Source organism: Panthera tigris, chromosome A1, assembly GCF_018350195.1.
Source record: "Panthera tigris isolate Pti1 chromosome A1, P.tigris_Pti1_mat1.1, whole genome shotgun sequence".
NCBI lineage: Eukaryota > Metazoa > Chordata > Mammalia > Carnivora > Felidae > Panthera > Panthera tigris.
The window spans coordinates 89,180,732-89,207,074 of NC_056660.1; the positions used below are offsets into that span (position 1 = coordinate 89,180,732).

General features: G+C 37.3%; 1 protein-coding gene across 1 annotated transcript in view; it reads right to left on the reverse strand.

The window, feature by feature from the left end:
• The window catches only part of LOC102960162 (T-cell-specific guanine nucleotide triphosphate-binding protein 2-like), a 101,685-nt gene that overhangs the window by 50,292 nt on the left and 25,050 nt on the right, over positions 1-26,343 (reverse strand).

Sequence of the window (26,343 nt, forward strand, 5' to 3'; positions counted from 1 at the left end):
AAATCCCTGGAGGTTAAAGAAAATCCTACTAAAGAATGAATGGGTCAACCAGTCAAAGAAGAAATTTTAAAATATATGGAAGCAAATGAAAATGAAAACACAACAGTCGAAACCCTTTGGGATGCAGCAAATCAGTACTAAGAGGAAAATACATTGCAGTCCAGGCCTATCTCAAGAAACAATAAAAATCCCAAATACAAAATCTAACAGCACACCTAAAGGGCCTATGAGCAGAATAGGAAAGAAACCCCAAGGCCAGCAGAAGAAGAGAAATAATAAAGAGCAGAGCAGAAGTAAACAATATAGAATCCAAAACAACAGTAGAGCAGTTCAGTGAAACTAAGAGCTGTTTTTTTGAAAAAATAAACCAAATTGATAAACCCCTAGCCAGACTTCTCAAAAAGAGAGAGAACCTAAATAGATAAAATCACAAATGATATTGGACATATCACAACCAACCCATCAGAAATACAAACAATTATCAGAGAATATTATGAAAAATTATATGCCAACAAACTGGCAAATGGACAAACCATAAGAAATGGACAAATTCCTAGACACACACACACACACACACACACACACACACACACACACACAACCAAAACTCAAACAGAAAGAAATAGAAAATTTGAACAGACCCATAACTAGTGAAGAAATTGAATCAGTTATCAAAAATCTCCCAACAAATAAGAGTCCTGGTCCAGATGGATTCCCAGGGGAATTCTACCAGATATTTATTTATTTATTTACTTACTTACTTATTTTTAAATTTACATCCAAATTAGGTAGCATATAGTGAACAATGATTTCAGAGTAGATTCCTTAGTGCCACTTATCCCTTTTACCCCGTCCAGCCTCCCAAAAACCCTCCAGGAACCCTCAGTTTCTTCTCCATATTTTTGAGTCTCTTATGTTTTGTGCCCCTCCCTGTTTTCATATTATTTTTCTTTCCTTTTCCTTATGTTCATCTGTTTTGTCCCTTAAAGTCCTCATATGAGTGAAGTAATGTGATATTTGTCTTTCTCTGACTGACTAATTTCGCTTAGCATAATACCCTCCAGTTCCATCCACATAGTTGCAAATGGCAAGACTTCATTCTTTTTGATTGCCAAATACTCCATTGTATATATATACCACTTCTTCTTTATCCATTCATCCATTGATGGACATTTGGGCTCTTTCCATACTTTGGCTATTCTTTATAGTGCTGCTATAAACATTGGGGTGCATGTGTACCTTCGAAACAGCACACCTATATCCCATGGATAAATGCCTACTAGTGCAATTGCTGGGTTGTAGGGTAGGTTCTATTTTTAGTTTTTTGAGGAACCTCCATACTGTTTTCCAGAGCGGCTGCACCAGCTTGCATTGCCACTAACAATGCAAAAGAGATCCTCTTTCTCCTCATCCTCACCAACATCTGTTGTTGCCTGAGGTGTTAATGTTAGTCATTCTGACAGGTGTAAAGTGGTATCTCAGTGTGGTTTTAAATTGTATTTCCCTGATGATGAGTGATGTTGAGCATTTTTTCATGTGTCAGTTGGCCATCTGGATGTCTTCTTTGGAGAAGTGTCTATTCATGTCTTTTGCCCATTTCTTCACTGGATTATTTGTTTTTTGGGTGTTCAGTTTGGTAAGTTCTTTTTGGATTTTGGATACTAACCCTTCATCTGATATGTCTTTGCAAATATCTTCTCCCATTCTGTCAGTTGCCTTTTAGTTTTGCTGATTGTTTCCTTTGCTGTGCAGAAGCTTTTTATTTTGATGAGGTCCCAATAGTTCATTTTTGCTTTGGTCTCCCTTGCCTCCGGAGACGTGTTAAGAAGTTGCTGTGGCCAAGGTCAAAGAGGTTTTTGCCTGATTTTTCCTCAAGGATTTTGATGGCTTCCTGTCTTACACTGATGTCTTTCATCCATTTTGAGTTTATTTTTGTGTATGGTGTAAGAAAGTGGTCCAGGTTCATTCTTCTGCATGTCGCTGTCCAGTTTTCCCAGCACCACTTGCTGAAAACACTGTCTTTATTCCATTGGATATTCGTTCCTGCTTTGTCGAAGATTAGTTGGCCATACATTTGTGGGTCCATTTCTGGGTTATCTATTCTGTTCCATTGATCTGTCTGTTCTTGTGCCAGTACCATACTGTCTTGATGATTACGGCTTTGTAATACAGTTTGAAGTCCGGGATTATGATGTCTCCTGCTTTGGTTTTCTTTTTCAAGATTTCTTTGTCTATTCTGGGTCTTTTCTGGTTCCATACAAATTTTAGGATTGTTTGTCCTAGCTCTGTGAAGAATGCTGGTGTTACTTTGATAGGGATTGCATTGAATATGTAGATTGCTTTGGGTAGTATCGACATTTTAACAATATTTGTTCTTCCTATCCAGGAGCATGGAATCTTTTTCCATTTTTTTGTGTCTTCTTCAATTTCCTTCATAACCTTTCTATAGTTTTCAGTGTATAGATTTTTCACCTCTTTGGTTAGATTTATTCCTAGGTATTTTATAGTTTTTGGTGCAACTGTAAGTGGGATCAATTCCTTGATTTGTTTCTGTTGCTTCATTGTTGGTGTATAGGAATGCAACTGATTTCTGTGTGTTGATTTTATATCCTGCAACCTTGCTGAATTCATGAATCAGTTCTAGAAGTTTTTTGGTGGAATCTTTTGGGTATTCCATATAGAGTATCATGTTATCTGAGAAGAGTGAAGTTTGACCTCCTCCTGGCTGTTTTGGATGCCTTTTATTTCTTTGTGTTGTCTGACTGCAGAGGCTAAGACTTCCAATACTATGTTGAATAACAGTGGCGAGAGTGGACATCCCTGTCTTGTTCCTGACCTTAGGGGGAAAGCTCTCAGTTTTTCCCCATTGAGGATGATATTAGCGTTGGGTCGTCCATATATAGCTTTTATGATCTCCAGGTATGCTCCTTCTATCCCTACTTTCTTGAGGGTTTTTATCAAGAAAGGATGCTGTATTTTGTGAAATGCTTTCTCTGCATCTCTTGAGAGGATTATATGGTTCTTGTCCTTTCTTTTACTGATGTGATGAATCACATTGATTGCTTTCTGGGTACTGAACCAGCCCTGCATCCCAGGTATAAATCCCACTTGGTCGTGGTGAATAATTTTTGAAATGTAGTATTGGAGCCGGTTGGCTAATATCTTGTTGAGGATTTTTGCATCCATGTTCATCAGAAAAATTGATCTATTGTTCTCCTTTTTAGTGGGGTCTCTGGTTTTGGAATCAAGGTAATGCTGGCTTCATAGAGTTTGGAAGTTTTCCTTCCATTTCTATTTTTTGGAACAGTTTCAAGAGAATAGGTTTAACTCTTCCTTAAATGTTTGGTAGAATTCCCCCGGAAAGCCATCTGGCCCTTCGACTCTTGTTTTTTTGGCAGACTTTTGATTACTAATTCAATTTCCTTACTGGTTGTGGATCTGTTCAAAATTTTCTATTTCTTCCTGTTGCAGTTTTGGTAGTGTATATGTTTCTAGGAATTTGTCCATTTCTCCCACATTGCCCATTTTATTGGCATATAATTGCTCATAATATCCTCTTATTATTGTTTTTATTTCTGCTGTGTTGGTTGTGATCTCTCCTCTTTCATTTTTGATTTTATGTATTTGCATCCTTTCCTTTTTCTTTTTGATCAGACTAGATAGGTGTTTATCAATGTTGTTAATTCTTTTAAAGAACCAGCTTCTGGTTTCATTGATCTGTTCTACTGGGGTTTTTTTTGTTTGTTTTGGTAGCATTAATTTCTGCTCTAGTCTTTACTATTTCCTGTCTTCTGCTGGTTTCGGGTTTTATTCGCTGTTCTTTTTCCAGCTCCTTAAGGTGTAAGGTTAGGTTGTGTATCTGAGATCTTTCTTCCTTCTTTAGGAAGGCCTGGATTGCTATATACTTTCCTCTTATGACCACATTTGCTGCATCCCAGGGGTTTTGGGTTGTGGTGTTATCATTTTCATTGTCTTCCATATACTTTTTAATTTCCTCTTTAACTGCTTGGTTAGCCCATTCATTCTTTAGTAGGATGTTCTTCAGTCTCCAAGTATTTGTTACCTTTCTAAATTTTTTCTTGTGGTTGATTTCGAGTTTCATAGCATTGTGGTCTCAAAATATGCACGGTATGATCTCGATCTTTTTGTACTTACTTAGGGCTGATTTGGGTCCCAGGATATGGTCTATTCTGGAGAACGTTCCATGTGCACTGGAGAAGAATGTGTATCCTGCTGCTTTAGGTCAAAATGTTCTGAATATATCTGGTTAAGTCCATCTGGTCCAGTGTGACATTCAAAGCATTGTTTCCTTGTTGATTTTTTGATTAGATGATCTGTCCATTGCTGTGAGTGGGGTATTGAAGTCTCCTACTATTATGGTATTACTATCAATGAGTTTCTTTATGTTTGTGATTAATTGATTTATATATGTGGGTACTGTCACATTTGACACATAAATGTTTACAATTGTTAGGTCTTCTTGGTAGATAGACCCCTTGATTAGGATATAATGCCCTTCTGCATCTATTGATACAGTCTTTAAAGTCTAGATTGTCTGTTATAACTATGGCTACTCCGGCTTTCTTTTGTTGACCATTAGCATGGTAGATAAGGATCCCCGTATTTTCAATCTGAATCTTTAGGTCTAAAGTGGCTCTCTTGTAAACAGCATATAGATGGATCTTGTTTTCTTATCCATTCTGTTGCCCTATATCTTTTGATTGGAGCATTGAGTCCATTGACATTTAGAGTGACTACTAAAAGATATGAATTTATTGCCATTATGATGCTTGTACAGTTGGAGTTTGTGGTGGTGTTCTCTGGCCCTTTCTAATCTTTGTTTCTTTTGGTATTTGTTTGTTTGTTTATATTTTCATCTTTTCTCCCCTCAGAAAGTCCCCCTTAAAATTTCTTGCAGGGCTGCTTTAGTAATCACAGACTCCTTTAATTTTTGTTTGGGAAACTTTTTATCTCTCCTTCTATTTTGAATGACAGCCTTGCTGAATAAAGCATTCTTGGCTGCATATTTTTCTGATTCAGCACATTGAATATATCCTGCCACTCATTTCTGGCCTCCTAAGTTTCTGTGGATAGTTCTGCTACAAACCTGATCTGTCTTCCCTTGTAGGTTAGGGACTTTTTTTTCCCTTGTTGCTTTCATGATTCTCTCCTTGCCTGAGTATTTTGTGAATTTGACTATGATAAGCCTTGTTGATAGTCGGTTTTTGTTTAATCTAAAGGGGGTCCTCTGAGCTTCCTGGATTTTGATGTCTGTGTCTTTCCCCAGGTTAGGAAAGTGTTCCACTATTTTTTGCTCACATGACCCTTCTACCCCCATTTCTCTCTCTTCCTCTTCTGGGACCCTTATGATTCTGATGTTGTTCCTTTTTAATGAGTCACTGATTTCTCTAATTCTTAAATTGTGCTCTTTTGCCTTAATCTCCCTCTTTTTTTCTGCTTCATTATTCTCTGTGTCTTCTATCTCACTGATTCTTTGTTCTGCCTCATCCATCCTTGCTGCTGTAGCATCCACCCGTGATTGCAGCTGTTATAGCATTTTTTTATTTCATTCTGACTAGTTTTTACTTCATTTATCTCTGCAGAAAGGGATTCTAATCTATTTTCGACTCCAGCTAGTATTCTTATTATCATGATTCTAAATTCTGGTTCAGATATCTTGCTTGTATCTGTGTTGGTTAAATCCCTGCCTGTCGTTCCTTTGTGCTCTTTCTTTTGGGGTGAATTCCTTCATTTTGTCATTTTGAAGGGAGAAAAGGAATTAATGAGGTAGAAAAATTGAAATAAAAAAATTAAAATAAAAAAATATTAAAATTAAACACACACACACACACAAAATTGAATAAATGATGTTAGATCCTAGGTGTGTTTTTGTCTAGGTGTTGAAAGTGGTTTGACAGATTAGAGGAAAAAAAAGGGGGAAAGGAAAAAAAGGAAATCGTTTGAGAATTTGAAAAAATGAATACACTGAAGTAGATTAAAATGAGATGATGGGAGTAAAATAGAATTTGAAAAAATTTACACAAATGTAAAGAATATAGTAGAAAAATTAAAGAAAAATATTTTTAATAAAAATTTTAAAAAATGAATTTTTTCTCTTTCTGTATTCAAGAAAAATAAAAGAAATGAAAAAGAAAAAAGAGAAAAAATAAAAAGGAAATCATTTGAAAATTTAAAAAAGTGAGTACTCTGTAGTAGACTAAAATAAAATGATGGAAGTAAAATATAATTTGAAAAGTTATACATAAAAGTAAAAAATATAGTAAAAAATTAAAGAAAAATATTTTAATAGAAATTGAAAGTAAAAATGAAGTTTTTCTCTTTCTGCCTCAAGAAAAAAAAGAAAAAAAGAAAAAGAATGTAAAAAAAAAAAAGGAAATCGTTTGAAAATTTGAAAAACTGAATACAGTGAAGTAGACTAAAATAAAATGATGGAAGTAAAATAGAATTTGAAAAAATTTACACAAAAGTAAAAAATATAGTAAATAAGTTAAAAATATTTTTAATAAAAATTGAAAATAAAAATAAATTTTTCTTTTTCTGTATTCAAGAAAAAGAAAACAAGTGAAAAAGAAAAAAAAAGAAATAATTGAATACATGGACCTGCTAACAGATTGAAATAGGACTGAAATTACTTTGTTTTCCCTAGAAGTCAGACTATGAAGCACTTTATAGTCCTTAAACTAAGCAAGTGGTGAGACTTGTGTTCTTGAAGATCGAGATTGGCCCATTTGGGCAGGGCTCAGTGTAACGGCTCCCTTCTCCACTAGATGGCTCTGCTAGCCTACTGGGGTGGAGTGTTGTGGCATTTGTAGGTGGGAAAGCACATGCGCAGAAGCAGTGAAAATGGCACCACCCAGCTACCCAGTCCCTAGTATTGGAACTCTGCTCTCCCCACTCAGCAATTGCACACCCTTCCTTTGTCTTCAGCTTTCATCCACTTTCTGGGTTTTGTGAAAAAAAGCCCCAGGTAGTTCCTGTCTCCCAAGTTTTGTCTCAGATGCGCTGTGTTCCCCGGCCCCTTACTTCTGAAGGACTGCGGCTTTGACCCGTCCTGCCCCTCTGTGGGAGGGTCTCACCAAGCAATGGCCTAATGTCAGCTGCAACCAGGAACGCTTGCTGGACCCTGTTGCTGCCAGTGCCCGAGACTACAGCCAGGTGCCAGCCTGCCCCAGAAAAAGTTTGTGAGATAGTGTAGCAGCAGCTTTCAGGGATTATGGAAAATCACAACACACATCTGGCACCAGCCTTCACCCTTAACAACCTTTCTCCAGCACCAGCAAATGTGGCCATTCTCTGGGATCTGCTGGGATCAGGTGGCTTCAACGGTCTCTACCAAATGTCCTTCCAGCAGTGGAACCGCTTGTCCCTGTATGGCCCAATAACCTCCCGGACCCCACTCTGCTCCTGGGGATTCACCCTTCCCACCAGAGCACCGCCAGGTATCAAGCTGCAGAGTTGCAGCCTTTGTGCTCCCCTTGTTTACAGTCTTAATGGAATTTAAACCCTTTCTTTTCTCCTTTCTCCTTTCTCCCTTTTTAGTTTAGTCCCTGCAGCTGTTTCCAATTTTCCACTTTCTCTCCAGCTGTTTTTGGGGAGGGGTGCTTTTCCAGTATTTTCTCCCCCCCATCTCTGTCCTCTCTCCACCTGCAAATGCACCTCCCTGCCTGCCGTGGCTTCTCACTCCCCAAGTTCATGCTCCCCAAGTTCACCTCTCCATGCTGCATACCTGCTGAATTCTGTGGTTCAGGTTGTGCAGATTGTTGTGTTAATCCTCCAATCAGTTTTCTAGGTGTGCAGGATGGTTTAGTGTTGGTCTGGTTGTATTTCATGGATGCGAGACACACAAAAAACTTCTATGCTGTTCCACCATCCTGGCTCCTCCTCATCTCTACCAGATATTTAAAGCAGAGTTAATACCTATCCTTCTCTAGCTGTTCTGAAAAAATAGAAATGGAAAGAAAGCTTCAGAACTCATTCTATGAAGCCAGCATTACCTTGATTCCCAAACCAGACAGAGACCCTACAAAAAAAGGAGAATTACAGGCCAATATCCCTGATGAACATGGATGCAAAAATTTTCAACAAGACACTAGCAAATTGAATTCAACAGCACATAAAAAGAATTATTCACCATGATCAAGTGGCATTCATTCCTGGGATACAGGGTTCAATATTTGCAAATCAATCAGTGTGATACATCACATTAATAAAAGAAAGGATAAGAACCATATGATCCTGCCAATAGATGCAGAAAAAACATTTGACAAAATACAGCATTCTTTCTTAATAAAAACCCTCAAGAAAGTTGGGACAGTAAGAACATACCTAAACATCATAAAAGCCATATATGAAAAGCCCACAGCTAGTATCATCCTCAATGGGGAAAAACTGAGAGCTTTCCTCCTGAGATCAGGAACACAACAGGCATGTCCACTCTCACCACTATTGTTTAACACAGTGTTGAAAGTCCTAGTATCAGCAATCAAACAATAAAATGAAATAAAAGACATCAAAATTGGCAAAGAAGAAATGAAATTTTCACTTTTTGCAGATGGCATGATACTCTACATGGAAAACCTGAAAGACTCCACCAAAAGTCTGCTAGAACTGATACATGAATTCAGCAAAGTTTCAGGACACAAAATTAATGTACAGAAATTGGTTGCATCTCTGTACACCAATAATGAAGCAACACAAAGAGAAATCAAGAAATCAAACCATTTACAATTGTACCAAGAACCATATTCACCTGCTGATGTATAATACTTAGATAACTACACCCAACAAAAAATGTTTATATCCACACTCTTTTGTATGTCTGGGATATTAGTTAGCATATTGATAGCCCAAAACAAGAGAAACAAGGGAAAAATAAAAACAGATGCTTTGATTTGATCTCTGCTAGGTGGCAGTTGCTGGGACTGGTGGTAATGACCTGGAATATATTCAGTAAATATGTTGGGCAAATAGAAAATTCTTTTTTCCCTTGGGAAACATATTATACCCATCATCCAGAATATTTTGTAATCTAAAAGAATATTTTGGCTCTGGGTTCTCCTAAAATTTTTAACATATTAGCCAAGGTCCACATAATCCCATTTGTGGAGTTCTTTGTTAAGCATGAATTAATAAGATATTAGTATAGATCATAAGCATCAATGAGTTACCGCAAAACCAAAACTATGTAGCATAGAAAAAATTCTGAATATCACATCACTTAAAATCATTTTCTTGGCGATATTGTTAAAAAGGAAGTAAAAAACTAAGAAATAACAAAATACCTAAAATAGAATCAGTAATTGTCAGAGATAATTAATACAAACTTCTACTCCTGGCCATGATAGAGTAGTTTTAGAAGAGCCATACTGGAACCCAGTAAAGCTAATAATAGAGCAAAACAAAACAAATCTTTGAAAAAACTGTTAATGACCAGTATTTGAAAAACCAAGATCATAGACTAGAAAGAACTGCATGATAATGGTCTAATAACTTATGAGAAACTTTTCCCCATGGGAATTATTCTAAACATTGACATGAGACAAAAACTATGGATGTATTGAAAACCTCTTTTAATGAGTAGAAAAGCCAGGAGAGCTTTTGGTGACCTCATAGGACCAAAGAGACAAAATTGGAGGTCAAGCTCCTAAGACAGCCAGGATTTGAGTGACAGGAATTCCAAAACGTAGGATGACCCTGAAAAGTAATTCATATTTACCCTAAGGAATTAATCAGTTCTTGCAATGTTTTTTGTTTTGTTTTGTTTTTTATTTTTTTCTTAATGTTTGTTTTTGAGAAAGAGAAAGAGAGAGAGAGTATGCACAAGTGGGAGAGCGGTAGAGAGAGAGGGAGACACAGAATCTGAAGCAGCTTCCAGGCTCTGAGCTGTCAACATAGAGCCCAACTCAGGGCTCGGACTCATGAACCACGAGATCATGACCTGAGCCAAAGTCGGACACTTAACTGACTGAGCCACAGTCAGTTCTTGCAATGTTTAAGGAAAGAGACTAAGAAGCTAAGTAGAAAGTAGCCAAATGATTGAGAATAATGTTTGCCATTTCTATGGTACCTCAGGAATCAAATTTTTAGTTCAGTATTTATTAAAGAGAAGTGGCTTACTTTAAGAGTCTAGTATTTTGTCTCTTTTTTTATTTGTACATTTGTTTTGTTTCTTAAATTCCACATAAGACTCACTTATTTCACTTATTCTACCTAGATCCAACCATGTTGTTACAAACTCTTAGTTTCAAACCTAGGAATGGGAAAACCCAGTTCATCTGGTATTAACTAGCTTACCCAAAGCATATTGAACTATGATGGTCAAAGAAAATTAACACTAATTTTTGGGAAATAAAATAAATCATATTCTGTGCATTTGCAAAATATCTTATTTTGATTGCTATAACCTTAAACAACTTAGTTATCCCAAATGATTCAATGAATAAATTTCTCTGATTTTACCTTACTTAGAGCATCTTAAAAATAATTGGCCTTAGAAAGCCCTTTAACTGTACTACATACTAAAACAAAATGGTACAGAACACCTATTTGGAAAACCTATTCATAAAATATAAATTAAAAAGTGTGTCCTATTTTTTAAAAAGATAAAAATTATATTAAATGTAAATACTGCTTTGGGTAGAATAGGTATTTTAACAGTATTTGTTCTTCATGAGCATGGAATATCTTTCCATTTTTTGGTGTCATCTTCAATTTCTCTCATCAGTGTTTTATAGTTTCCAGAATACAGATCTTTCACTTCTTTGGTTAGGTTTATTCCTAGGTATCCTATTGTTTTTGGTACAATTGTAAATGAGATTGATTCCTTAACTTATTTTCTACGCTTCATTATTGGTTTATAGAAATATAACAGATTTCTGTATACTGACTTTGTATCCTATGACTTTACTAAATTTTTGTATTAATTTTTTGGTGGAATCTTTCAGGTTTTCTATGTGCAGTACCATGTCAGCTGAAAATAGTGAAAATTTTACTTCTTCCTTGCCATTTTTGAATGTCCGTTATTTCCTTGTGCTCTCTGACTGCTGTGGCTAGTATTCCCAGTACTGTGTTCAATAAAAATGGTGAGAGTGATATTCATGTCTTGTCCATGACCATAAAGGAAAAGCTCTCAGTTTTTCTCCATTGAGGATGATGTTAGCATGGGTTTTTTATAGATAGCTTTTATTATATTGAGGTATGTTCCCTTTAACCCTACTTTGTTGAGGACTTTTATCATGAATGGATGTTTTCCTAGTCAAATGCTTCTTCTGCATCTATTAAAATGTCTATACTACCCAAAGCAATCTACACATTTAATACAATCCCTATCAAAATACCAACCTTTTTCACAGAACTAGAACAAACAATCTTAAAATTTGTATGAAACCACAAAACATCCTACATAGCAAAAGCAATATTGAAAATGAAAGGAAAAGCTGGAAGCATCACAATTCCAGACTTCAAGTTACATTACAAAGCAGTAGTGATCAAAACAGTATCATACCGGCACAAAAATAGACACATAGATCAACGGAAGAGAATAGAAAACCCAGAAATGAACCCATACTATACAGCCAATTAATCTTTTACAAAGGAGGAAAGAACATCCAATGGAAAAGGGAATGTCTCTTCAAAAAAAATGGTGTTGGGAAAACAGGACAGCAACATGCAAAAAATGAAACTGGACTACTTTCTGACATCATACACAAAAATAAACTCAAAATGGATTAAAGACCTAAATGTGAGAGCTGAAACCATAAAAATCCTACAAGAGAACATCAGCAGTAACTTCTTTGACATCGGTCATAGCAACGTCTTTCCAGATATGTCTCCTGAGGCAAGGGAAACAAAGGCAAAAATAAACTATTGGGACTTCATCAAAATAAAAAGCTTCTGCACAGTAAAAGAAACGATCAACAAAACTAAAAGGCAACCTATGGAATGTGAGAAGATATTTACAAATGACATATCTAATAAAGGGTTATTATCCAAAATATATAAAGAACTTATAAAACTCAAATAATCCCCCATATGAATAATCCAATTTAAAAATGGGCAGAAGATGAAGCACCTGTGTGGCTCAGTCACTTAAGTGTCTGACTTTGGCTCAGGTCATATGTCATAGTTCACAAGTTCGAGCCCCGCTTAATTGGATTCTGTGTCTCCCTCTCTCCCTCTGCCCCTCCACTGCTCATCCTCTCTCTCTCTCTCTCTCTCAAAAATACATCAACATTTTAAAAAGTAAAATAAATATAAATATAAATAGGCAGAAGATATGAAGAGATATTTTTCCAAATCAACAGCACAAGAAATAACAAGTGTTGGCAAGGATATGGAGAAAGAGGAACGCTCTTACATGGTTGGCAAGTATGCAAACATATGCAGCCACTCTGGAAAACAGTATGGAGGTCCCTTAAAACTTTAAAAATAGAACTAACTTACCATCCAGCAATTGTACTACTAGCTATTTACCCAAAGGATACAAAAATACTAATTCAAAGTGATACATTCACCCCAGTGTTTATAGCACCATTATCTACAATAGCTAAACCATGGAAACAGCACAAGTGTCCGCTGACTGATGGATGGATAAAGATGTGGCATAGATAGACAGATAGATAGATATAGATATAGATATAGATATAGATATAGATATAGATATAGATCTTATTCAGCTATAAAAAAGAATGAAATCTTGACATTCGCAATGATGTGGATGGAGCTAGAGCAAATTATGCTAAAGGAAATAAGTCAGAGAAAGACAAACACCATATTATTTTACTCATATGTGGAATGTAAGAAACAAAGCAAATTCACAAAAAGGAAACAAAGAAAGAGAGAAAGGCAAACCAAGAAACAGACTCTTAATTACAGAGAGAACAAACTGATGGTTACCAGAGAGGGGCATGGGTTAAATAGTTGACAGGGATTAAGGAGGTCACTTGTGATAAGCACGGTTTAATATATGAAAATGTTGAATCACTAAATTGTACACCTGAAACTAATATTACACTGCATGTTAACTAACAAGAATTTGAATAACAATTAAAAAATAAAAGATTAGAACCTTATTATCATTTCAGTAGATTCAGAAAAAACATCAGACAAAGTACAACATCTATCCATCCTCAACAAAGTAGGTTTAGAGAAGGGGCACCTGAGTGACTCAGTCAGTTAAGCATCCGACTTCAGCTTAGGTCATGATCTCACAATTCATGGGTTTGAGCTCCACATTGGGCTCTGTGCTGACAGCTCAGAGCCTGGAGCCTGCTTTGGATTCTGTGTCTCCCTCTCTGCCCCTCCCCTGCTCATGCTCTGTCTCTCTCTGTCTCTCAAAAATAAATAAACATTAAAAAAATTATAAAGTAAGTTTAGAGGGAACACATCTCAAATTAATATAGGCCATATACAAGAGACCCACAGCTAATGTCATTCTCAATGGGGAAAAACTGAGAACTTTTTGTCTATGGTCAGGAATATGACAGGGATGTCCACTATTTAACATAGTACTGGAAGTCTTAGCTTCAGCAATCAGACAACACCAAGAAATAAAAGGCATCCAGATCAGCAAGAAAGAAGTCAAACCTTCACTATTTGCAGATGATATAATATTCTATATAGAAAGCCCAAAAGACTCCACCAAAAAAAAAAAAAAACCTGCTAGAACTAATTGAGTAAAATCATGAATACAAAATCAATGTACAGAAATCTGTTGCATTTCTATACACCAATAATGAAACATCAAATCTGATTTTAATTTCTCAAGGCTTAGCTATGTCTAATTTTTCATCTTAAAATATATTTCTTACTTTTTAGGTTGTCCTGGCTGCACTCTAAAGATATAAGAAAATCATGAGAAGAATGTTTTTTTTGCTTTTTTTGTTTTTTTTATTTTTTTAATGTTTAGTTTTTAGAGAGAGAGAGACAGAGAGACAAAGTATGGGCAAGGAAGGTGCAGAGAGAGAGGGAGACACAGACTGAAGCAAGCTCCAGGCTCTGAGCTGTCGGCACAGAGCCTGATGTGGGGCTCGAACTCACGGACTGTGAGATCATGACCTGAGCCGAAGTCAGACGTTCAACCGACTGAGCTACCCAGGAGTCCCAGGACAATGTTTTAAATGGACATGATTTTGAAGATTTTCTCAATCTCTAAAATTGACCTTGGGTTACTTGGAAACTCAATGAGCTTTTTTGTTATACATATAAACTTTCATAAGACAGCCATTCAAAGGTCTGCAGACACGACCTCACCCATGTACTTTGCCAAATATCATGACAGATGGAATGTTGGCCTTCAGAATTAGACATATTTTTTAAAATAATTTTGGTTGTAAAGCTGTGATATTCTTTTAGTTTCCTGGGGTCTTTCTGTGTGAACAATTTATTTTCTAAATACCTTTCAGACCATTACTATCAGTCCTAGTAACTGTAAGTGGGCATAGCTCAAACTCAAAATCTTAACATGGATTCCCTATCTCAAGCTCAAAATTTTAACATGGATGCCCTATTCCTTTTCTTATGGATCATCAACATGCCAATCTATATTAAGATGATTAAAACAACAGTAACCATAGCAGCACCACTAATATTAGTCCTTGGTATCACTGTACTTATTGTAAAACCAAGCAGTTTGGACCTTACCAGGCATTGGCATTCCTAAATGCCATGTTCCTATGAGATTTCCTATGTATGTTCTTCATGACCTAGATCAGTGTCCACATGATGATGCTCTTTTACAGACAGCACAAGGCAATCCAGCATGCAAATAGGACCAGTCTCTACAATAGGACTGTATGTGCTCCTGAAACCAAGGTTACTCACATGATCCTACTCCTGGTGATACATATATGAGAAAAGCCTGAGACTAGAGATTATCACTGGTTTTCTCTCATCTTGCTACCCATCCACCCTTGGATGCTGATTAAAACTGAAAGTACCATCTCCATATTGGTCTATGCGTATTCAAAGATGAGAAATCCCTTTTCAGAGGGACAGTAGTGATGTAATAGATATCCCACAGCCTTCTGCTGCAACTAAAGAGACTTTGTAATAATTTAGGAAAAAAAGGAAAAGTTCTTGGAAATGTTTTCAGTTTATTTACAACCACTATTTTACTAAGATAACATTCTGAGAATCAATTTAGAAGTATTCTATATATTTTTTCTAGGCATAAAGTAATAGTTGAAAAGAATGCTTACAGTGTAACATATTTATAAAATTTAATGTATGAATTATACTTTTGTAAAATTAATGTGGAAACATAAGCTATCACGAAAATAAATATAATATAATAAAACTACTCTATGATCCAGAAATTGCACTACTAGGTGTTTACACAAAGGATACAAAAATACTGATTAAAAGGGATAAATGCTCCCTGATGTTTATAGCAGCATTATCAACAATACCCAAACTATGGAAGCAGCCCAAGCGTCCACTGATAAATGAATAAAGAAGATGTGGTATATATGTATACACACACACACACACACACACACACACACACACACACACACACACTGGAATATTACCCAAACATAAAAAAGAATGAAATCTTGCCATTTGCAACAACGTGAATGGAGATAGAGAGTATTATGCTTAGCAAAATAAGTCAGTCAAAGAAAGACAGATGCCATATGACTTCACTCATATGTGGAATTTAAGAAACATAACAATGAACATGGGGGCAGGGGAAAAAGGCAAACCATATACACAGACTCTTAACTAGAGAGAACAAACTGAGGCTTGCTGGAGGGGAGATAGGTGGGTGATGGATTAAATAGGTGGTGGGTGTTAAGGAGTGCACTTGTGATGAGCAGTGGGTATTATATGTAAGTGATGAATCACTAAATCCTACACATGAAACTAATACTACACTGTATGTTAAGAAACTAATATTACACTGTATGTTAACTAACTGGAATTTAAATAAAAACTTGGGAAAAAAAGAAAATTAAAAAACAAAAAGAAAAATATGGGCAGGATAAACACAAAATTCAGGAGTTGTTACTTTTGGGAGTGGGCTTTAGAGTTGAGGTGGAAAGGGGATATGATCAGGAAGGATAACAAGGGGGATTTTATCTGGAACTTCATGTTCTACATTCTAAGAAGTTAGATCATGGGGCACCTGGGTGGCTTAGTCGGTTAAGCACCCAACTTTGACTCAGGTCGTGAGTTCACAGTTCGTGGTTTCGGACCTCATGTCCAGCTCTGTGCTGACAGCTCAGAGCCTGGAGCCTGCTTCAGATTCTGTGGTCTCCCTCTCTCTCTGCCCTTCCCCTACTCACGCTCTTTCTCTCAAAAATAAATACACATTAACAAAAAAGTTAGATCATGATGTATAGATATTTTATTAGTCAGGGTTCTCTAGAGAAACAGAACCAATAGGATATTTATCTTTGTATGTATATATGTATATTTATGTATAAAAAAGATTTATTAGAAGGTATTATACCACATGACTATGGAGGCTGAGAAGTATCATGATCTACTGTCTGCAAGCTAGAGACCCAGGAAACCAGCGGCATAGTTTGAAGACAGAGAGTCAATAATGTAGATGCCCAGTCCAAGTCTGAAGGCATTAAGAATCAGGAGCAGTAAGTGCAGAAGATTGATGTCCCATTTCAGTACTCAAGCAGAGCAAATTCAACCTTCTACCACTTTTTTGTTCTATCCAGTACAAATGTATCCTTCAATGTATGGGATGATAGCCACCCACACTGAGGAGAGCCATCAGCTTTATTCAGCCAACCAATTCAAATGCAAATCTCTTCCAGGGATACCCTCTCAGACACACCCGGAAATAATATTTAACCAGATATCTGGACATCCCTTAGCCCACTCAGGTTGACACAGAAAATTAACCATCACAGGTGTTTACTCCTTATAACTTTTGTCAATCTGAAATATTTTATGATTAATAAACACTAAAATAAAACATTTCCTTCAATTTATCTACATTATCAGAATATTATTCACTTTATTATCCCATTTATTTTTTAAATTTATTTTTATTGAAATATAATTGACATGTAACATGGTACTTTTTGTGTTTTATCCATCTTATTCTCCTAACAACCCTTTACCATAAGGGTTATTACTATTCTTATATTATAAATAAAAATGCTAACATTCAGAGAGGTAAATAGGTTGAAAAAGACAACTCATGAAGACCCAGGTCCTCCTTGCAATATCACATAGTGTCTGAAGAACTTTGGATCTGCCATCCCCTGGTTCTATCTCAGGTGGGGAGACTGAGTCCCACAGAGGGAGAAGCCCTACCTGGAACCCAGGTGCTTAGCTCCCAGTTCATTGATACCAGCTTGAGCATGATGGAGTATCCCACCTACACTCCAATGATGGGAAAGTGTGGCATTGGCCAAAGATGGAGTCAACTAGGGAGCTGAAGGCACTTATGAGGGCCCATGGGGTAGAGGACATACAGATCTTACCTGAGCTCTTTGAATCCAGGATTCATCACTTCAAACCTGGCCTCTGCATCTATCTGGTTGAAGACAGAGCTCAAAGTGGGGCAAGGCTAGTCTCCCAGTGCTGACTCACGATTAGCTCATATCTCCAGGCCTTGTCACCACATTTAGCCACCAGTACAAGGTCTACTGATCCCCCAGACACAGCATTATGTCTGATCAGTCTGCTTTGGGCACAGCCTGCATCTTCCCGTTATTTTACACCATCTTTTCTTATAACTACATTTAACTCCAGCATAGTGTCTGCTAATCTCCCAATTGCTTACCACTCTGTGAGACCTTGGCTCCTGAACACTGTGCCCAGTGTCCTGACCTCCTTGGCCTGTGACCAAGGTCCCACCTTGTGGACAATGCTCTCAGCATTGGCTCAGCAACTCACTTTATCCCAACTCAGACCTGCAGGCTTGGTGTCAACTGAATACCTCTTTCAGAGAAAAAATTTTAAATCTGCCATCCCTGAAATGATATTTCTATAACATCTTTTTTTAATATTTATTTATTTTGAGAGAGGGGGTGGAGTGGCAGAGAGAGAGAGAGAGAGAGAGAGAGAGACTGAGAGAATCCCAAGCAGGCTCCATGTTTTCAGCGCAGAGCCCGACACGGGACTCTATCTCACAAACCATGAGATCATGACGTGAACTGAAACCAAGAGCCAGACACTTACCTGACTGAGCCACCCAGGTGCCCAGATATTTCTGTAACATCTTGATTATAGGCCTATTTCTGGCCTTTGCCCAACCATGTTGGAGAAAGGCAGAATGTAAGAAAATATGCCTATCAAGGCTTTCCTCCCCCAGCCAGATCAACAATAAGAACTCTCAGCATTAATCCTCAGCACTGTCTTCTGGACAGACCTCCAATTACCACTCACTGGTTTCTGTCGGGCTTTTTCCTGGGAAAACAGGCGGCCACGTCTGCACTCCCCTGCAGCCAGCCTGGCCATGTGACTAATTTTGGCCAATGAGCTCTAAGCAGAATGTTGAGCATCTCTTCTGGGCCATCACTTGGGTAAACGCAAGGATGATGAGTGACCTCAGCATCATGGCAATGTGAGTTGCTTCCTATGTCTCTCTTCTTCAATTTACAACTACTAAGTCATCCATAACCCAATGAAGGTTCTTCAGCATAACACACCAGGATCTTGGAGATATCCATACACCTGTACATCAGAAAGTGGGTGTATTGGATCTCATAAAGGCAACATAACTGGGGAAGTAGCCACAGAAGCCACCATGACTCCAGTAGGTTCCAGCAATAGTGGCACCCATGACCCTTGCCCTTTCCTGAACCAGCAACCTCTGCAGCAACAGCACCTGCCACTCTGAGGGCACAAGCAGTGACTGCAAGAGCACCAGTGACACCTCTGCACAAGAGAGAGGAGGGTGGGAAGTGCAGGCTCCCAAATATATAGCTAGAAGGCAAATCAGAAAGGAAAAACCAAAAACTTGTGCTATAGTGCCATCTGCTAGAAAACTAAAGAAAGGCTTCCAATTGCCAACCTGTTGAACTGTTAGAATCAAAGTAAACAAAGCTTTACCTAAGTAAAAAAGTTGTTCACTGTTTCAAATGCACTGGTGGAGGCACCTCTATCTCATCAAACACCATGAAAAATCATAATAATACTGTACCACAAAAAAAAGGAAAGAAAATTATCCAGCAATCAAACTCAAAGTCACAGAATATTGGGATCTGATATAGTATTAAAAATAGCTCTGGGGGTGCCTGAATGACTCAGTTGATTAAACATACAATTCTTAGTTTTGGTTCAGGTCATGATCTTGTGGTCTGTGGGACTGAATTCCTCCTGGGACTCCTCACTGACAGCAGGGAACCTGCTTGGGATTCTCTCTCTGTCCCTCACTCCCTCTCTCTCTCTCTCTGTCCCTTCCCTGCTTGTGCACATTCTCTCACCTCTCTCTCTCTCTCTTTCTCTCAAAATAAATAAATAAATTCTTAAAAATAGCTCCTATGAAGAAATTGAATGAGCTACAAGAAAACTCAGAAATGCAGGTCAATGAACTCATAAATAAATAAAGAACAGGAGTACTTTACCAAAGAGACTGAAATTTTAAAGAAGAACCAAACATTAAAGAGTACATTATCATGATGAGCACTGAGTAATGTACAGAACTGTTGACTCACTATATAGTACACCTGAAACTAATATAACACTGTATGTTAACTACACTGGAATTAAAATTGAAAACATAATTAAAAAAAAAGAACCAAACAGAAATTCTGGAGCTGAATAATTCAATCCATGAGGTGAAGAATACATTCAAAAGCACAGAATAGAGCAGATCAGATGGAAGACAGAAAAAGTAATCTGGAAGATAAGAATCTAGAAATGATTCAGGAAGAAGAAGAGAGAGAAGTAAGATTTCAAAGAAGTGGAGAAAACCTATGAGAGCTATCACACTCCATTATAAGAGCTACCATAAAGGAGCACCTGGGTGGCTCAGTCGATTGAGTGTCCAACTTTGGCTCAGGTCATGATCTCACAGTTCATGGGTTCGAGCCCCACATTGGGCTCTGTGCTAACAGCTCAGAGCCTGGAGCCTGCTTTGGATTCTATCTCCCTCTCTCAAAAGTAAATAAACATTTTTTTAAATTTTTTAAAAGAAGAGCTACCATAAAAATAATGGGTATACCTACCAGAAGAAGAGAAGTAGACGGGGGCCTTTTGTTTTTGGAAAAAATCCTAAAATATGTGTGGAACATATTGCAAAAGACTACAATTAGCCACAACAATCCTAGGAAAATAATAGTGAGGGGAGCTAAGATGGCGATAGATTAGGAGGATCCGAGGCTCCTCTCCTCCTTTGAACACTACTAGATAACTATCAAATAATTCTAAATAAATACCCCAGAAATCAACCAGAAGACTAACAGAACAAACACCACAGCAATAGGGAGAGAAGAAGCCACATCAAAGAAGTTAGGAAGTGTGGAACCACGGTTTACAAGAGAAACTGAATGGAGCCTGTGTGCTGCAGAGGGGATGGAGCCATGGTCTCAGAAAAAGGAGAGAGTATAGAGGGGAAGGAGCCATGGTGGCAGAGAAAGGAGAGAAAAGAACACAATAGAATGCACAAGAACATTTCCCCAGAGCCATTAGCTGGGGAAATGAGAGGGGATAATTTTCATGAGTTCTTGCAACCTAGGGACTTAACACTGGAGCTTTAAAGGTCAGTAGGTTTTGCTAGGGTAGAGTCCAAAGGGTACTAGTCTGCTCCTGGAGAGAAGGCAGACAACCAGGGGAAGCCTGGAAACAGCATTCTGAAGAATGCCTGGGTCAGAGGGGAGATTATTCACTCCTCTAGGAGTGCCTCCCTGAGAGGCAGCTTTCACAGAGAGGCCTCTCTGGGGACAAAAAGCCAGCAGGCACCATTTCCCTCCCCAACCACTCAGCATGAACACAGAGCCACCTGCTGGAAACAACATAGCACAACATTGGCTGCCTAACTTGCTTACACCAAGCCCAGCCCCCCTTTCTGGCAAGACTGCCCTTCTCAGACAAGTTTGCCTCTGTCCCAGCACAGTGGGCCTCTCCCCCAGAATACCAGCACAAGCTTTTGTCCACACCATGTCCCTAAAGCCTGTTGTTTTAAGAGCAGCAGACTTGGCTGGATTAGAGCCTGGAGGCCACTGTGCTACTCTGGAAGAGAGGACAGGCAAACAGCCCAGATACATACAGTGTGGAAACAGCAATCTGAAAAATGCCTGGGAAACATAGAAGGGAGATTATTGGCTCTTCTCAGAGTGCTTCCCTGAGACGTAGCATTCAGACCCCATTGTCCTCCCCCGCCCCTAGCACAAACACAGAGCTACCTACTGTAACCAGTGTAGTGTCAACACTGGATGCCTAATCTGTTTACACCAAGTCCTACACCCCCTGCACTCTGGTGGGACTGCCCCTCTCAGTCAAGCTTGCTACAGTCCCATTGCCACAGGCCTCTTTCCCAGAAGACAAGCTGAAACCTTGCCATGTCAAGTCTCCTAATCACAGAGTTCTACGGGGCTTCAATTCTAACAGAAATAGTATCACGACTCATTTAACAAGCCAACCAAAGCAACGTGGCTAAAACTCACCAAATTCTGGCCAAAGACCAACCACTACACACTGGGGGCAAGGAGAGCCTCTGCAGACAACTGGCCTGAAGGATAGAGCAGCCAAAAAACAACAGTAGAGTGCACTCAGCACACAGCAGAGGCACTTTCTTAAATGCCAACCCCTGAACACTACATGACCTCCTCTTAATAAGGCCATCACTTACAGGAGCAGCAGATATAACTGGCTTTTCTAACACATAGAAGTAGGCAGAGATTTAGACAAAATGCCAAGATAAAGGAATTCATCCCAAATGAAAGAACAAGATAAGGACACAGCCAGAGATCTAATCAAAACAGACATTAATATGCCTAATGGAGAATTTAAAGCAACAATCATAAAGCAACAATCACTGGGCTTGAGAAGAGTGGAAGACATCAGGGAGACCCTTACCACAGAGATTTAAAAAGTTAAAAAATAATCAGAAATGAAAAATGCAATAACTGAGACTGGAAACAACCTTGATGCATGAATAAAAAACTGGAAGAAGCAGAGGAATGAATAAGTGATATTGAAGATAAAATAATGGAAAATAGGAAAGCTGAACGAAAGAGAGAAAAAAGAAATATGAAACATGAGAATAGACATAGGGAACTCAGTGACTCCTTTAAACATAATAACATTCAAATTATAAGAATCCTAGGAGAAGAAGAGGAAAAAGAAGGAGGAGGAGGAGGAGGAGGAGGAGGAGGAGAAGAAGAAGAAGAAGAAGAAGAAGAAGAAGAAGAAGAAGAAGAAGAAGAAAAAGAAGAAGAAGGGAGAAAAGATGGCAGAAAATTTATTTGAGGAACTCACAGCTGAAAACATCCTTAATCTGGGGAAAGACACATACATCCACGTCCAGGAGACACAGAAAACTCCCAACAAAATCAACAAAAGCAGGCCAACACAAAGACTTATTATAAAGAAATTTGCAAACTATAGTGATAGCGAAAAAATCTTTAAAGCATCAAGACAAAAGACATCTTTAATTTATAAGGGAAGACCAATAAAGTTAGTAGAATATCTCTCAGCAGAAACTTAGTAAACAAGAAGGGAGTAGTGTGATATATTCAACGTGCTGACTGAGAAAAATCTGCAGCCAAGAATATTCTATCTAGCAAGGCTGGCATTCAGAATAGAAAAAGAGATAAAAAGTTTCACAAACAAAACTAAAGGAGCTCATGACCACCAAACCAGCCCTGCAAAAAATATTAAAGGGAACTCCTTGAGTGGAAAGGAAAGAACAAATGTGACAAAGATGAGAAAGGATCATAGAAAATCTCCAGAAACAACCACAAAACAAGTAACAAAATGAAAATAAGTACATATCTATCAATAAGTACTCTGAATGTAAATGGACTAAATGCTCCAATCAAAAGACATGGGGTGTCAGAATGGATAAAAAAGCAAAACTCATCTCTATGCTGCCTATAAGAGATTCATTCTAGACCTAAATACAACTGCAGATTGAAAGAGAGGGGATGGAGAAACTTTTATCATGCATGTGGACATCAAAGGAAAGCCAGATTAGCAATACTTATATCAGAAAAATTAGACTTTAAAATAAAGAATGTAACAAGAGATAAATAATCGATAATAAAGGGGACAACCCAATAAGAAGATTTAACAATTACAAATATTTATGTACTCAACATGAAAACACCCAAATATATAAAATAATTAATAACATAAAGGAACTCATTGATAATAATACAATAATAGCAGGGGACATTAATACCCCACTTACAACAATGGTTAGATCATCTAAGCAGAAAACCAACAAGAAAATAATGGCTTTAAATGACACACTGGCCCAGATGGACTTAACAGATATATTCAGAACGTTCCACACTAAAGCAGCAGAAGACACATTATGTTCAAGTGCACATGGGACATCCTCCAAAATAGATCACATACTAGGTCATAAATCAGGCCTCAACAAGTACAGAGTGAGATCATACCATGCATATTTTCTGACTACAATGCTGTGAGACTTGAAATCAACCACAGGAAAAAAATTGGAAAGGCCACAAATACATGGAGGTTAAACAACATGCTATTAAACAATGAATGGGTCCACCAGGAAATCAAATAAGAAATTTAAAAAAATACATGGAAACAAATGAAAATGAAAACACAATGGTCCAAAGCAGTTGGGATGCAGTAAAAATGGTTAAGAAGGAAGTACTAGCATTACAGGCATACCTAAGGAAGCAAGAAAAATCTCAAATAAACAACCTAACCTTACACCTAAAGGAGACAGGAAAAGAACATAAACAAAACCTAAATCCAACAGAAGGGAAATAATAAAGACAACAGCAGAAATAAATAATATGGAAACAAAAACAAAAAACAACAGATCAATGGGGCCAGAAGCTGGTTCTTTGAAAAACTTAATAAAATTGATAACCCCCTAGTCAGACTTACCAAAAAGAGAACAAACGCAAATAAATAAAATCACAAATGAGAGAGGAGAAGTAACAATCAACACCACAGAAATACAAACAACTATAAGAGAATATTATGAAAACTATATACCAAAAAATTGGACACCCTGAAAGAAATGATAAATTCCTAGAAACATATAAACTACCAAAACTGAAACAGAAAGACAGAAAACTTGAGTGTAACAATAATCAGCACAGAAATTGAATCAGTAATCAAAAATCTCCCAACAAACAAAAGTCCAGGGCCAGACAGTTTCACAGGTGAATTTTACCAAACTACTTCTTAAACTACTCCAAAAATAGAAAAGGGAGGAAAACTTCCAAATTCATGCTATGAGGCCAGCATTACCCTGATACCAAAACCAGATAAAAACTTTACTAAAAAGGAGAACTACTGGCCAATAGACTGATGAACATGGATGCAAAGTTTCTCAATAAAATACTAGCTAGCTAGATGAGTGAATGAATGAATGAATGAATTAATTAATTAATTAATTAATAAACAAAATGCTAGCAAAACCAATCCAACAGTACACTAAGAGAATCATCCACCATAGTCAAGTGAGATTTATTCCTGGGCTGCTAGGGTGGTTCAAAATTCACAAATAAATCAATGTGATACATTCACAAATAAATCAATGTGATGTGATACATCACATTAATAAAAGAAAGCATAAGAATTCTATGATCCCTTCAATAGGTGCAGAAAAAGATTTTGACAAAGTACAACATTCATTCATGATAAAAACTTCCAACAAAATAGGGATTAAAGGAAACATACATAATATACTGAAGGACATATACCAAAAAACCCACAGTTAATATCATCCTTAATGGGGAAAAACTCAGAGCTTTTCCTCTATGATCAGGAACACAAAAGGGAGCTCCACTCTCACCACTGTTATTTAAAATAGTATTGGAAGTTCTAGCCATAGCAATGAGACAACAAAAAGAAATAAAAGGCATCCAACTCAGCAAGAAAGAAGTAAAACTTTCACCATTTGCAGATGATATGATACTCTATATATAAAAACCTGAAAGACTCCACCAAAAAAATTGCTAGAACTGATAAATGAATTCAGTAAAGTTTCAGGATACAAAATCAATATACAGAATCTCTTGCATTTCTATACACTAACAATAAAACAGAAAGAAGAGAAATTAAGGAATCAACCCCCATTTACAATTGTACCAAAACCATAAGATAACTAGGAATAAACCTAACCAAAGAGGTGAAAGATCTGTACTCTGAAAACTATAAAACACTGATGAAAGAAATTGAAGATGACACAAAGAAATGGAAAAATATTCCATGCTCATGGATTGGAAGAACAAATGGTGTTATAATGTCTATACTATCCAAAGAAATCTATTTAATGCAATGCCTATCAAAATGCCAACAGCATTTTTCGTAGAGCTAGAATAAACAATTCTAAAATTTGTATTTTAGAACAGCAAAAGACCTTGAATAGCCAAAGCAATCTTGAAAAAGAAAAGACAAGCTGGAGGCATCAGAATTCTGGACCTCAAATATTACAAAGCTGTAGAGGTCAAGGCCCTAAGATATTGGCATAAAAACAGACACATAGATCAATGGAGCAGAATAGAAAAAACAGAAATGAACCCATAACTATATGAGCAATTAATCTTTGACAAAGCAAGAAAAAAGACCCAATGGAAGAAAGACTGTGTCTTCAACAAATGGTGCTGGGAAAACTGAAGAGAAACATGCAAAAGAATGAAACAGGACCATTTTTCTTACACCATACACAAAACAAATTTAAAATGAATTAAAGACCTAAATGTGAGACAGGAGATCATCAAAATCTTAAATAAAGAACACAGGCAATAACCTCTTTGACATCAGCCGTAGCAACTTCTTTCTAGATATGTCTCCTGAGGCAATGGAAACAAAGGCAAAAATAAACTACTGGGACTTCATCAAAATAAAAACCTTCTGCACAGCAAAGCAAACACTCAACAAAACTAAAAGGCAACCTTCAGAATGGGAGAACATATTTGCAAATGACATATCTAATAAAGGGTTAGTGTCCAAAATATATAAAGAACTTCTAAAACTCAACTCCCAAAAACAAATAATCCAATTAAAAATAGGTAGAGGATATGAATAGATATTTCTCCAAAGAAGACATACAGATGGCCAACAGACCCATTAAAAGATTCTCAACATCACTTATCATCTGGGAAATGCAAATCAAAATTATAATGAAATATCACCTCACACCTGTCAGAATGGCTAAAATCAACACAAGAAACAACAGGTGTTGGTGAGGAT